Below are 11,816 nucleotides of genomic sequence, written 5' to 3'. Positions count from 1 at the left end.
TAGCCTATGAGAGGAAAAGAAGTCTCTTTTTAAGTAGAGAGTGTCACATATTTTTCCTCATGTAGGACACAGTTTTGTAGAAGGAGGTGTATGGATTGGGTGGAGGGATACTGTTGTTAGCTAGATAGCTAGATTCATTTTTGTTTATTGTTATCATTTAATTTAAAAATTTTTACGTTTATTTATTTCGAGAGAGCGCGAGCGAGCAGGGGAGGGGGAGAGCGAGAGAATCCCAAGCAAGATCCGCCCGGTCAGAGCAGGGCCTCACGTGGGGCTCAAACTCACCAACCGTGGTGAGATCATGACCTGAGCCGAAACCAAACGTCGGACGCCTAACCGACGGAGCCGTCCAGGCACCCCTAGATTCCTTTTTTTTAATAATCATGGGTCCCCCTCAGCGCTAGGAGAGATTGTAATCCAGATCTGCCCTAAAACATATAGGAGTATAAAAAAGACCCGGTGATTACAGGTGGACAGAAACTGCAGGGAAACCCTGGAAATGTCCGCCAACACAAAGGTATTTTTTTAATCAAGAGTGTACATTGCGGGGGCGCCTGGGCGGCTCAGTCGGTGAAGTGCCTGACTAGGGCTCAGGTCATGATCATCTATCTCATGGTTCCTGAGTTCCAGCCCCGCATCAGGCTTTCCGCTGTGAGCACAGAGCCTGTTTTGGATCCTCTGTTCCCCTCTTCTCTCTCTGCCCCTCCCCTGCTTGTGCTCTCTGCCCCTCTCCAAACAAAGTTTAAAAACCTTAAAATAAATAAATAAATAAATAAATAAATAAATAAAAATAAAAAAAATAAAAAAAGGTGTGTACATCGTGGGTGCTCCACAAATGTATTCCCCGTGAATGGAAAACCTGGGAGAGACAAGTGAGTGAGCAGGAACTCTCCGTTTCCACTGTGGGCACGAGCCACAGCCACTTGTAAATGTAAGGCCCTTCTCTAGTTGTGGCAGCGGACTGTCAAGAAGCCTGAAGGGGAAGCATCTCCCTGACAAGACAGAAAGTGGGTACTTTATACCAGGCGTTGGCCGACTACAGCCGGTACCCCTATTTGGCCCGGTCCGCTCTTGTAAGGTGCACTTTTACAACGGATCGTACATTTTTAAAGGGTTGGAAAAGAGAGAATATGTCACAGAGACCTTTGGGGGCCCGTGGAGCCTCAACTTTCTACGATGTGATGTGGCTGGCCCTTTAGAGAGAAAGCATGCCCAAGCATGCCCCCCTCCCGCCCCGGTCTCATACCACCAACGGTGAGGTTAAGAAAACATTTCACCTTTGTGCAGAAGGCAAAAGGGAGCACGGTTGAGAAGGTATGTCACTTTGTAGGTATGGACTTCCTACGATGATAACCTTCCGCTTAAAAAGTGACCACCGACTCGGGGCGCCTGGGTGGCTCAGTCTGGTTGGGCCTCTCACTTAGGCTCTCAGATCATGATCTCGCAGTCCGTGGGTTCCGGCCGTGTCGGGGGGGGGGGGGGGGGTCTCTCTCTCTCTCTCTCTCTCTCTCTGCCCCTCTTCCGCTCACGCTCTGTCTCTTTGAAAAACAAGTAAACACTAAAATTAAGACAAAACAAACCACCTGCTTACAGTATTCAGTCATTTACATGCCATAGACCCCACACAGGAGCACGCCCAGGAGACGGAAGTAGTAAGAGAGGTGATCTTATCCCGTGTCGGGCCTGGTCGGACTCCACACCCCCACACCCGTCCAGCCTGGGAGCAAGGATTCAGAAACTTACGCCCTAACAGCGGGTGTCGTTGCAAACTAACTCCTAGTTGCCACTGCCCAGAAAGTGCAGCTGAGAACGTACACGCCAGCCCCGAAGCGAAGAAGAGGAACTACCAACGCTAAGCGCACCCGCCCAACACCCACACGAGTAGGACCCGAAACACGCTTATAACCGCACGCTGATCTTGAACACCACAAGTACTACCTCCCCCCAAAGGGAGGCGAGCACCGTTCCTGGAAGCACTGCAATACCAGGTCGATGCGCGGAGTGGACGGAGCAAGCTCCTATTCCATCTCCCAATTCCAAAAACCCATTTAATATGTTGTCCTCGGATAGAGGACGTATCAGATATTAAACTGATAAGAACAGATACTACACTTGATCTTAGCCAAAAGGCCGAGAAGCGATACCGGCCGTGCCCGCCTCCCCGCCACCGCCCTGCCCTCATCCACATTGCGCTCACGGTGAGCCAGGTCACCCTCCTTCGAGGTCTCACTTCCCTCGCTTCTCGGACTTTGGTATGGGAGCCACACTAGGCAGCAGGCTCTTGTGCAGATTTTTAAATCTCTGCCTTTTAAAAGAGAAACTGTGTTCTCTGTCGTTGCTTCGTCGCGCTCACCCAGAGGCCATTTCTCATTTGAATGCCCCGCCCCTTCCGCGCGGCGAGGTGTAACCGCGCCCACCATTTCCCAGTTCTCTTGAAGGGCTTTGTGGGCTGGAGCAGAACCTAGGTTGAGGCCAAGCTCTCAGTTGGTTTAAAGCTTTTGCCTGCGTAAAGGCAGGACCAAGGGGGAGGTGGGGATGGGGGTCTGGGAACTGGGGAGTGTGGGAGGGGGCTGGAGCAGAGTGGTCCGAGTTTGAAGAACGTCGTCCCGTCCCGTCATCACTGTAGGACCCTACGGGGCTTGCTGTATCCAGGGTGCTGGGAACCGAGAAGCGCCCGGCTGAGGTCTGGAAAGGGCTCCAGAGAGAAGTTGGGACCCGAGATTGGGCCCTAACAGGGCTGCTACCCTGCCTTGGTCAGCAGGGCTCTTGGGCACACTACTTGACCCGACCCCAGTCGAGCCTCCAGTGTCCCGGGTCAAGAGGTGGAAACCTTCGTGCCTTCCTGAATGGGGTCGAGGGAGCACGAAACGTAGCTAATGAGGTGACCTCAATTTAAGCCGTCTAGAATATGGGTCCTGGGTCCCACGAGGTACCAGTGAAGGGGCCATCGATTGTGACACTGAAACAACGGAGCGGCAGTACACAATACAATAGGACACGTTGGTTGTTTGGGTCCGACTTGTGCCCAGTGCTTTCTTTTCGGGTCAAATTTGCAAAGTTTACCTACAGATGGAACAGTTGAGACAGAGAGGTTAAGCAATTTGTCCAAGACCACACAGCTTAGTTGGTGGAAGAGGCTGGGTAAGGTCTAGGAAGTCAAGAGCTCAGGGCCTGGAAAGAGCACGGGAAAGAAAGGAAGGAAGGAAGGAAGGAAGGAAGGAAGGAAGGAAGGAAGGAAGGAAGGAAGGAAGGAAGGAAGGAAGGAAGGAAGGAAGAAAAGAAAGAAAGAGAAAAGTTATTCTTGTGTGTCCAGCCCAGGAGGAGACTAAGAGTTGCTGAGCCTGACACACAGGTAGGTGTGCGGGCGCGGACAGGACGGAAGCCCTCTAAACCCAGTTTGCCTAGTGTGACCTAACGTGGACCTTGTCCTCCTCGCTTCACCCTCCCCCTTCAATAAACCATTTGCCCATTGTCCTGTAAACTAAGATGATGAGAATTATTAGAAATAACGACACGTGGGGTGCCTGGGTGGCTCAGTCGGTTAAGCGCCCCACTTTGGCTTTGGTCCTGATCTTCAGGGTCGGTGAGTTGGATGGAGCCCCTCATCCGGCTCTGCGCCAACAGCACAGAACCTGCTTCCGATCTTCGGTCTCCTGCTCTCTCCGCCCCTCCCTCGATCGTGCGCTCATGCGCGAGCTCACCCCCCCCCCCTCAATAAACAAAGAAACAAACATTTTTTTAAAAAGAGGGAATAACAAGACATGTTTGGTACGTAGTATATCTGTGAGAACCAAGCACAGGGAAACACCTCAGGCCATTCACTTCTCTGTAGCTCCTCATCTGGAAAGCGAGAGTACTAACAGCAGGCATATAATCTTAATCTTCCCTCCTCCACTCAGGGCCCCTGTTCTCCCTTACCTGTTTTTTGTTTGTTTGTTTGTTTGTTTGTTTGTTTTTGTTCTTTATTCCATAGTCCACAGTTATATTTCCAGTGCTTAGGACAGTACCTGGCATATACTGGACACTTCGTATATTTGGTCAAATAAATGAATGAATAAGTATTATATAATGTGATCTCTACATATGGAAGGTGATCAGCAGACCTCCTGGCTTGTGGTAATTATGACCCTCACTGCGTTCTACCAACTTTCTGCTCGCTTCCACGTTTATCTGGCCATCTTGTGCGTGCGTGCTTGCTTATTTATTTATTTATTTATTTATTTAAAGTAGGCTCCATGCCCAACATGGGGTCTGAACTCACGACCTCACGACCCTGAGATCATCGAGAGTCCCATGCTCTTCTGACGGAGCCAGCCAGGTGCCCCACCGGGCTCCCTCACGGAACTTCACGGGCATCTTGATCTGTGCAATGAGGTGCCTGGGATGGCAGACATGCATGTTCTGTCATCGCAAAGGAGTATTTCCCATTGCAAATTAATGGTTTCTCATTCCAGTTCACGCACCGGCTTCTTGTGAGTTTGGTCAAGTTACTGAGTGTCTCTATTCTTTGCCCGCTGTCCTTTAAATTGTTCATCATTTTGCATTTCCACCTCGAGCACAGAGCACACTTCTTCGTATCCGTCCTAGTGTAGGAATTGGGAGTGTAAGTCTGACGTTACTTTTTCTGGATGGCTACCCAGCCGTCCCGGCATCCTATACGGAATAGCCCACGGACTGTCAGGTTCAGACGCCACCCTGATCATGTAAAAAAAAAAAAAAAAAAAAAAAAAAAAAAAAGTCCTCATACGTATTTAGATATATTTCCGGATTTTTCTTCTCTCTCTCTCTCTCTCGTTTTAAAAAGATTTTAGTTTTAAGTAATCTCTACACCCAACGTGGGGCTCGAACTCACAACAACTCCAAGATCAGGAGTCACATGCTCTACCCACTGGCCCGCCAGGCACCCCTGGATTTTTCTATTAAAAATTCTTCTGATAACCTGTTTTTAACATTTTTGATGCAGGCGCGCCTGGACGGCTCAGCTGGTTAAGCAACCATCGGCTCCTGATTTCGGCTCAGGTCACCATCTCACAGTTTGTGAGTTCGAGCCCCTCAATGGGCAGTGCGGAGACTACTTGGGATTCCCCCTCTCTCTCTCTGTCTGTCTGTCTGTCTCTGTCTCTCACTCAAAACACAAACATATGCATAAATAAACAAACTTAAAATTTTGATTCAACTGATTCTCCAGTATCACACCTACTCCATGACTGGCACCTGTGGGCCCTGGGTCGGCAAGGGGCATCTGCCAAGCTCTTCCAGTCCTCTTCTGCGGCCATTCAGCTACTACCATCACACCCCCACAGAGCCTTGGGGATGCCCACGCACAGCAGGAGGGTGTCTGCCCCCCCCCCCCCCCGCCCGCTGCCGAGGACACCAACTCCAACTCCAGGCGCTCCTGAGTGTTCCCTCCTCAGGCCTGGCAGGGCTGTTGGGTCCCTGCCAGCCCAGGAGGACAGCGTCCTCAAGTCCAATCCCCACCGCATCTGTGTTTTTTTTACCTGGCCCTGCGGCAGCCCTGCCTTCATCTCCACGTCTACCCTGTCCTCTTGCTCCTGAGCCAAAATCGGACACTCAACCGACTGAGCCACCCAGGCGCCCCTCCATGGGGTTCTTTTTTGTCCCCTCAGCTTTCACAACTAGTTGAAGAGACCCGGTCGGAGAGACATGCCATTTTGTTTTGTCTGACTTCCCCTCCCCTCCCCTCCCCTCCGCTCTCAATTCTTCTCCCCTCTCCTTTTTCTCCAGTTACACACAAAAGCTTTTGCTTCTGTGACTCCCATCAGAACCCGGTCCGTCTGTCTGACTTGGCAGTGGGCAAGGGAGATTGTTTTTTTCTAGCAACGGCTGGCCACGTTAGGGTCACATATACCCTGTTTTAAAAATGACTCCAGGGGCGTCTGGGTGGCTCGGTCAGGTGAGCGTCCGACTCCTGATTTCAGCTTCAGATCGTGATCTCACGGTTCTTGGGTTTGAACCCCATGGCGGTCTTCGCGCTGACAGCGCACAGCCTGCTCGGACTTCTTTCTCTTCTTTCTCTGCTCCCCCCCCCCCCCTCCATTCTCTCTCTCTCTCTCCCTCTCCCTCTCTCACACACACACCCACACACACAAATAAGTAAATAAACTTAAAAAAAAAATAAATACAAAAGACCCGAGGTGGGACATTTTACCGCAGTCTCGCCGCTCAAAGCGAGGTCTCCAGATCAGCAGCATTAGGGTCCCGTGAGCATGCTGGAAACGCAGGACCACGGGGCTTCTTAACAAGACTCTCTTGGCGCGCGCGCGCGTGTGTGTGTGTGTGTGTGTGGTGTGTGTGGGTGTGGGTGTGTGTGTGCGCGCGCGCGCGCGCGTACGGGACCGTTTGAGAAGTGCTCGGCGACGGCACTTGATGACTGAGGGAGAGAGACCGGCAGAAGCAGCAGATATATTCCTCAGGATCTCCACTCTCACTACCGATATATGCAAACCAATTTGTCTCCACCCTTCTCTCACCCTGACCTTCTGAGTCCCTGAGGAGAGTCTGCAAACGGTTTCTAGAACCTTCTGGTGCCGAGACAGAGAAAAGGAGCCCATGACACACGAGCTAACTTTTTGGTGTTTCTTTTGTTTGAATTGTAAGTGACCGGAAGGCTCCAGGAACTGTGGATGGGATAATAAAAAAGCACAGAAGATACTGAAGGTCATTAATTAGATTCACTTGCATGTTCCTTGAGAGACAGGAGCCGAGAGGTGTGGGACTGTTCACGCTGCATTTCTTTGATGGGGCCGGGCGGTGTTACCCCAAGCCAGCCTGAAAACCCTGGATAGTTACACGTGATCAAGGCAGTTGCAAGGGCCAGCAGAGTACCTGCCCCCCCATCCCTCCCCGCCCCCCAGCCTCCCGCCCCGACTGCGTTCGGGATCCCGGGGCTAGAATATCAGGGTTTGTGTGCTGGACAGCAAGTTTCATGCCCAGCTAGACTGGATCCATAAAACTAGTTAGACTCCCCCAAGAACCGGGCTTCAAAACTTGCCTGCCATCCTTGGGCACCCACCGTGGGCCGGGCCGGCAAATCCCCACATTGTTCTTTTGGTCTTCCAACAATCCCAAAGAGAAGGTGTTACTTATCGTATTTTACATCCAAAGAGATCCAGGCTGCCGAGGCCCCACCTCCCAACATCCTCAGCTTTCTTGCTCTGCTTCCTCCCACAGAATTAAGGGGACCCTTACTCTTGGCTGGTTGGTTTTGCGTCTTTGCGACTGACGGGTCCTCTCGTTCCCATCCACTTTCTGAGGAAAGTGGATCAATCAGCGTTCACGATCCCCACTTAACGGATGAGAAAAGCACACTTTCAGAAAGAGATTTCAAGCTAACCGGACTTGGGAGACAGACTCAGATGTGTGGGGGGCTGATTCAAGGAGCTGGACACCTGGCTGCTGAGGGCAGAACATTGGGTGCCTGGCCAGGTGTTTAAGATCCAAAGTGGGTTGCCAGGCAGCCGGCTCCTTTACCTGCACTGCACCAACCACCTCTAGGGCTGAGTCATCATCTCAGCCCATGAACCAATTTTCTTTTTCTCTTTGGGAGCAGCAGGGGGAAGCAGGGAGCAGCTAAGGGATGGACACACACACACACACACACACACACACACACACACACACACGCCCCCCCGCCCCCCGCCGCCCCCTGTGCCTCAGGACCTCCCAGCACCTTGGGAGTCATCCATCCTGTGCTTAACTTAGGTGACAAGAAAACCAAGGTCCTGAGACCGGAAGGTTCAAGGCCATCCAGGTGTCAGACACAAGAGGGTGTGTAAGCCCAGGCTTCCTGTTGAGACCCCCTCAGATGGTAACACTCCATGATGGGGACCGATTTCATCCATCCCTTGTACTTTGACAAGTTCAATTTCTTTCTTTCTTTCTTTCTTTCTTTCTTTCTTTCTTTCTTTCTTTCTTTCTTTCTTTCTTTCTTTCTCTCCCTTAAGTTTATTTATTTTGAGAGGGAGGGAGGGAGAGAGAGGGAGAGAGGGAGAGAGAGAGAGAGAGAGAGAGAGAGAGAGAGAGAAAGAAAGTGTGGGAGGGCCGGGGGGGGGGGGAGCGGGGCGGAGGGAGAATCCCAAGCAGGCTCTGTGCTGTCAGCACAGAGCCCCACCCAGGGCTCGATCCCACAAACCATGAGATGCTGACCTGAGCTGCACTCAAGAGCCCGGCACTTAAACAACTGAACCACCCAGGCGCCCCGGCAAGTCCAAGTTTTTGATAAGTCTAAGATCACAAAACAGAACTGGGTAAAAATTTCCACAACTAATGGAAAAACTGGACTCAAGTAGAATAAATATTAATTACATGAGACTGAATGAGTTGAGGAGGAGGATCATTTTTATGACTTCATTGCTTGTTCTTTAATGTTTTGTGTTTCCAGATTTTTTTTGAAACCTTTTTTATCTTTTCTCTTAAGCTATCGACAATTGGCAAATTATACCTTTGTAAACAAATATGAAACATTTACTTTTTCTCCCTACATGATCCCTCCAGAATTTGGAAAGTTTTCAGCATTCTTCTTTCTTTTCTTTTCTAATTTTTAAAATATTTACTTATTTGTTTATTTTGAGAGAGAGAGAGAGAGAGAGAGAGAGAGAGAGAGAGAGAGAGAGAACGTGAGTCGGGGAGGGGGCAGAGAAAGAGGAGAATGAGAAACCCAGGCAGGCTCCACGCTGTCAGCCCAGAGCCCGAGGTGGGGCTCAAACTCACCAACTGAGGGTTCATGACCTAGCCGAGACCAGGAGTTGGATGCTTAACTGACTGAGTCACCCAGGCGCCCCTAGATTCATTCAGTTGTTATAATCATGAGTCCTCTTGAGCGCTGGCAGAGATTTTAATCCTGATCTGCCCTAAAACATATAAGAGTATACATACCAAAGTCCTGGTGATGACAGGTGGAGGGAAACTGCAGGAACCACGCGTTTAAGGAAGAAACCCTGGAAACGTCCGCCAACACAAAGGTATTCAATGAAGAGTGTACAGTGTGCGTGCTCAACAAATGTACTTAATTAACATGGATGGAAAACCCGGGAGACACAAGTGAGCAGGAACTCTCCGTTTCCACTTTGGTCACGAGCCACAGCCACTTGTAAATGTAAGGCCTTTCTCTAGTTGTGGCAGCGGACTGTCAAGAAGCCTGAAGGGAGGCATCTCCATGACAAGACAGAAAGGTGTTTTATATCAGGGGTTGGCAGACTACAGCCCGCACCCACATTTGGCCCGGTCCACTCTTGGAAGGCGTGCGTCAACAATGGACACTTTTAAGGGGTTGTAAAAGAAAGATATGTCACAGACCTTCCGGGGCCGTGAAGCCTCGACTTTTAACTACGTGGCGACGTCCGACTCGTACCACGAACGATGATGAGGTTACGAAAACGTCTTACCGGGGGCAGAAGGTAAAAAGAAGCGCGGTTCAGGAGATACGCCACGTGGGGGTATGGGCTTCCCGCGATGGATCTCGTAGCAGCCTTCCATCGAAGAGAGAACTACCGTTTAAAGACGTCAGCTGTTGAATTTCCACACACCCCACACAGAAACGCGAAATACAAAGAGGAGCACAGATAGGTCCACCTGTAAGACTTGTCACGGGAGCGAGCACCCCTCCCCCCGTACTGCGTTGGTACCAAGAACCAGAACCAACAACTAGAAGTACATGCGCGTCTTCTCCCGAGCTACTTAGCAAGGGGTAGCAGGTAAGTTCTCGCAAAGCGTACGTCACACCCACCTGCAGAGAAAAAAGTTCCAAGTTTCCCGAGAAAGAACACAAGAATAGCCCTTACAGCAAGGATATGTAAAAGACACAAAAACTGACTTTGGATACCACAGAAATTGTCCCCCAAGCTGGGGGTGCACCGTTCCTGGAAGTACTGCAATACCAGATCGATGCGCGGAGTGGACGGAGCAAGCTCCTATTCCATCTCCCAGCTCCAAAAATCCATTTAATATATTGTCCTCGGATAGAGGACGTATCAGATATTAAACTGATAAGAACAGATACTACACTTGATCTTAGCCAAAAGGCCGAGAAGCGATACCGGCCGTGCCCGCCTCCCCGCCACCGCCCTGCCCTCATCCACATTGCGCTCACGGTGAGCCAGGTCACCCTCCTTCGAGGTCTCACTTCCCTCGCTTCTCGGACTTTGGTATGGGAGCCACACTAGGCAGCAGGCTCTTGTGCAGATTTTTAAATCTCTACCTTTTAAAAGAGAAACTGTGTTTCTCTCGACGCTTCGTCGCTCTCACCCAACGTCGTTCCTAATTTGAATTCCCCGCCTTTTCCCGCCCGCGGAGGCGTGGCTAAAGCGGGCTCACTCGACCCCGCGATCGCTTCCGCGCGCCGAGAGTCGAAGCCGCGCCGGGCGGTCGGTCTCCGCTTTTGTGCATAACGGAGACTAAAGACAGGACCAAAGACGATTGGGGGTGCCGTCAAGAGGGGCCTGTGGAAGGGACCTCTTGGCGGAGGGTCTTCTTGAGGAAAGGCAAAGTCGCAAGACCCTTTCCCTAGAAACGCCGAGACCTTACCGTGTTAAGTTGGTCGCACGCCGGCGCAAAGACGACCTTGGTATCTGTCGGTCGAGCAGCTCATTCTGAGTCGGGGGAGCGGCAGGTCTGCGGGAGGGGCTTCCCGGAGCCGGTGGTAGCCTGCCTGCAAGGCGGAAGGCAGGTGGTAGAAAGTGTAGAGCAGGGAGGGGGGCCTGCCACATCTCGGGAGGCGGGGCTGGGCCGCTGGAGGGATTCCCCCTTCCCCCCCCATCCCTCCCAGCTCCAGCCCTTGCGTCTATTCCCGCTTCTTTCTGTGAATGAATCCTATCAATAGCTTTTTTAGCCCCTAGCTGCTGGACAGTGCTCAGCACACATGTGGCACCAGAGAAATCTTTGTTGAAAAAAAGAAATTTCGGGCGCCTGGGTGGCTCGGTGGGTTAAGGGTCCGACTCTTGACTTTGGCTCAGGTCTTGACCTCACGATTTGTGAGATGGAGCCCCGCATCGGGTTCTTCTCTGACAGCACAGAGCCTGCTTGGGATTCTCTCTCTCTCTCTCTCTCTCTCTCTCTCTCTCTCTCTCTCTCTCTCTTTCTCCCTCAAAATAAATAAATAAACTTAAATAAAAACTAAGAAAAAAAGAAATTTGGTGAATGAATGAATGAAGTGCACATGAAACGATACATAATGGGCTTCGCTTGCACCTGACCTGACCACACAGGACTCTTTGCGCCTCCTAATCCCAGATCTCTGTTCAGATGAGTGTACCAGACCATCCTTTTTTTTTTTTTTTTTTTAATTTTTTTTTAACGTTTATTTATTTTTGAGAGACAGAGAATGAACAGGGGACGGGCAGAGGGAGACGGGGAGACAAGAGACACAGAATCTGAAGCAGGCTCCTGACTGTGAGTCAGCACAGAGCCTGAGGCGCGGGGCTTGAACCCAGGAACCGCGAGTTCAAGACCCGAGCCCATGTTGGACTCTCAAGCGACTGAGCCATCCGGGGGCCCCTGTATCAGACAGACCGTCTTATACTCGCTCATTGGGTTTTGCTGAGAGGGGGGTTGCTATCATCTGAACGCCCCAAGCAATTGTTCATCTCTCTTTGGCTTTCCTGTTCTGCCTGGTGTTCTGGCCGTCCGCGCAGGTGTCTCAGTCCCCGTCTGCAGCTGGATGCACCCCCAGGGCAGGAACGGGGTCTGTCCGGTCTCTGCTCCCAACACCTGCCCAGGTGTGTCACATCACGTTACAGGAGATTAACGACAAATCAGTTAACAACGAATATTGGTGCAATCCCTATCAAAATAACACCAGC

General features: G+C 51.1%; 1 long non-coding RNA gene and 2 other non-coding genes across 10 annotated transcripts; all 3 read right to left on the bottom strand.

Annotated features, from left to right (window-relative positions):
• Positions 1-1,951: 1,951 nt before the first annotated feature.
• LOC131498671 (U2 spliceosomal RNA) lies at positions 1,952-2,142 on the bottom strand. The gene has a single exon (XR_009255551.1). It is a non-coding gene; the product is annotated as a U2 spliceosomal RNA (small nuclear RNA).
• Positions 2,143-3,980: 1,838 nt separating this feature from the next.
• On the bottom strand, positions 3,981-10,764 carry LOC131496906 (uncharacterized). 8 transcript variants are annotated; one of them, XR_009254692.1, is made up of 6 exons: positions 10,543-10,764; positions 10,109-10,412; positions 9,316-9,506; positions 8,731-8,870; positions 6,498-7,306; positions 6,313-6,391 (listed from the first exon to the last, which is right to left on the bottom strand). It is a non-coding gene; the product is annotated as an uncharacterized LOC131496906 (long non-coding RNA). The 8 variants fall into 8 exon arrangements; XR_009254688.1 differs by having other exon boundaries at positions 10,109-10,760; XR_009254690.1 differs by having other exon boundaries at positions 9,316-9,488; positions 10,109-10,760.
• On the bottom strand, positions 9,863-10,053 carry LOC131498670 (U2 spliceosomal RNA). The gene has a single exon (XR_009255550.1). It is a non-coding gene; the product is annotated as a U2 spliceosomal RNA (small nuclear RNA).
• Positions 10,765-11,816: the final 1,052 nt, after the last annotated feature.

This window comes from Neofelis nebulosa, chromosome 16 (assembly GCF_028018385.1).
Source record: "Neofelis nebulosa isolate mNeoNeb1 chromosome 16, mNeoNeb1.pri, whole genome shotgun sequence".
Classification (NCBI taxonomy): Eukaryota; Metazoa; Chordata; class Mammalia; order Carnivora; family Felidae; genus Neofelis; species Neofelis nebulosa.
This window is presented reverse-complemented; position numbering and strand designations above follow the sequence as displayed.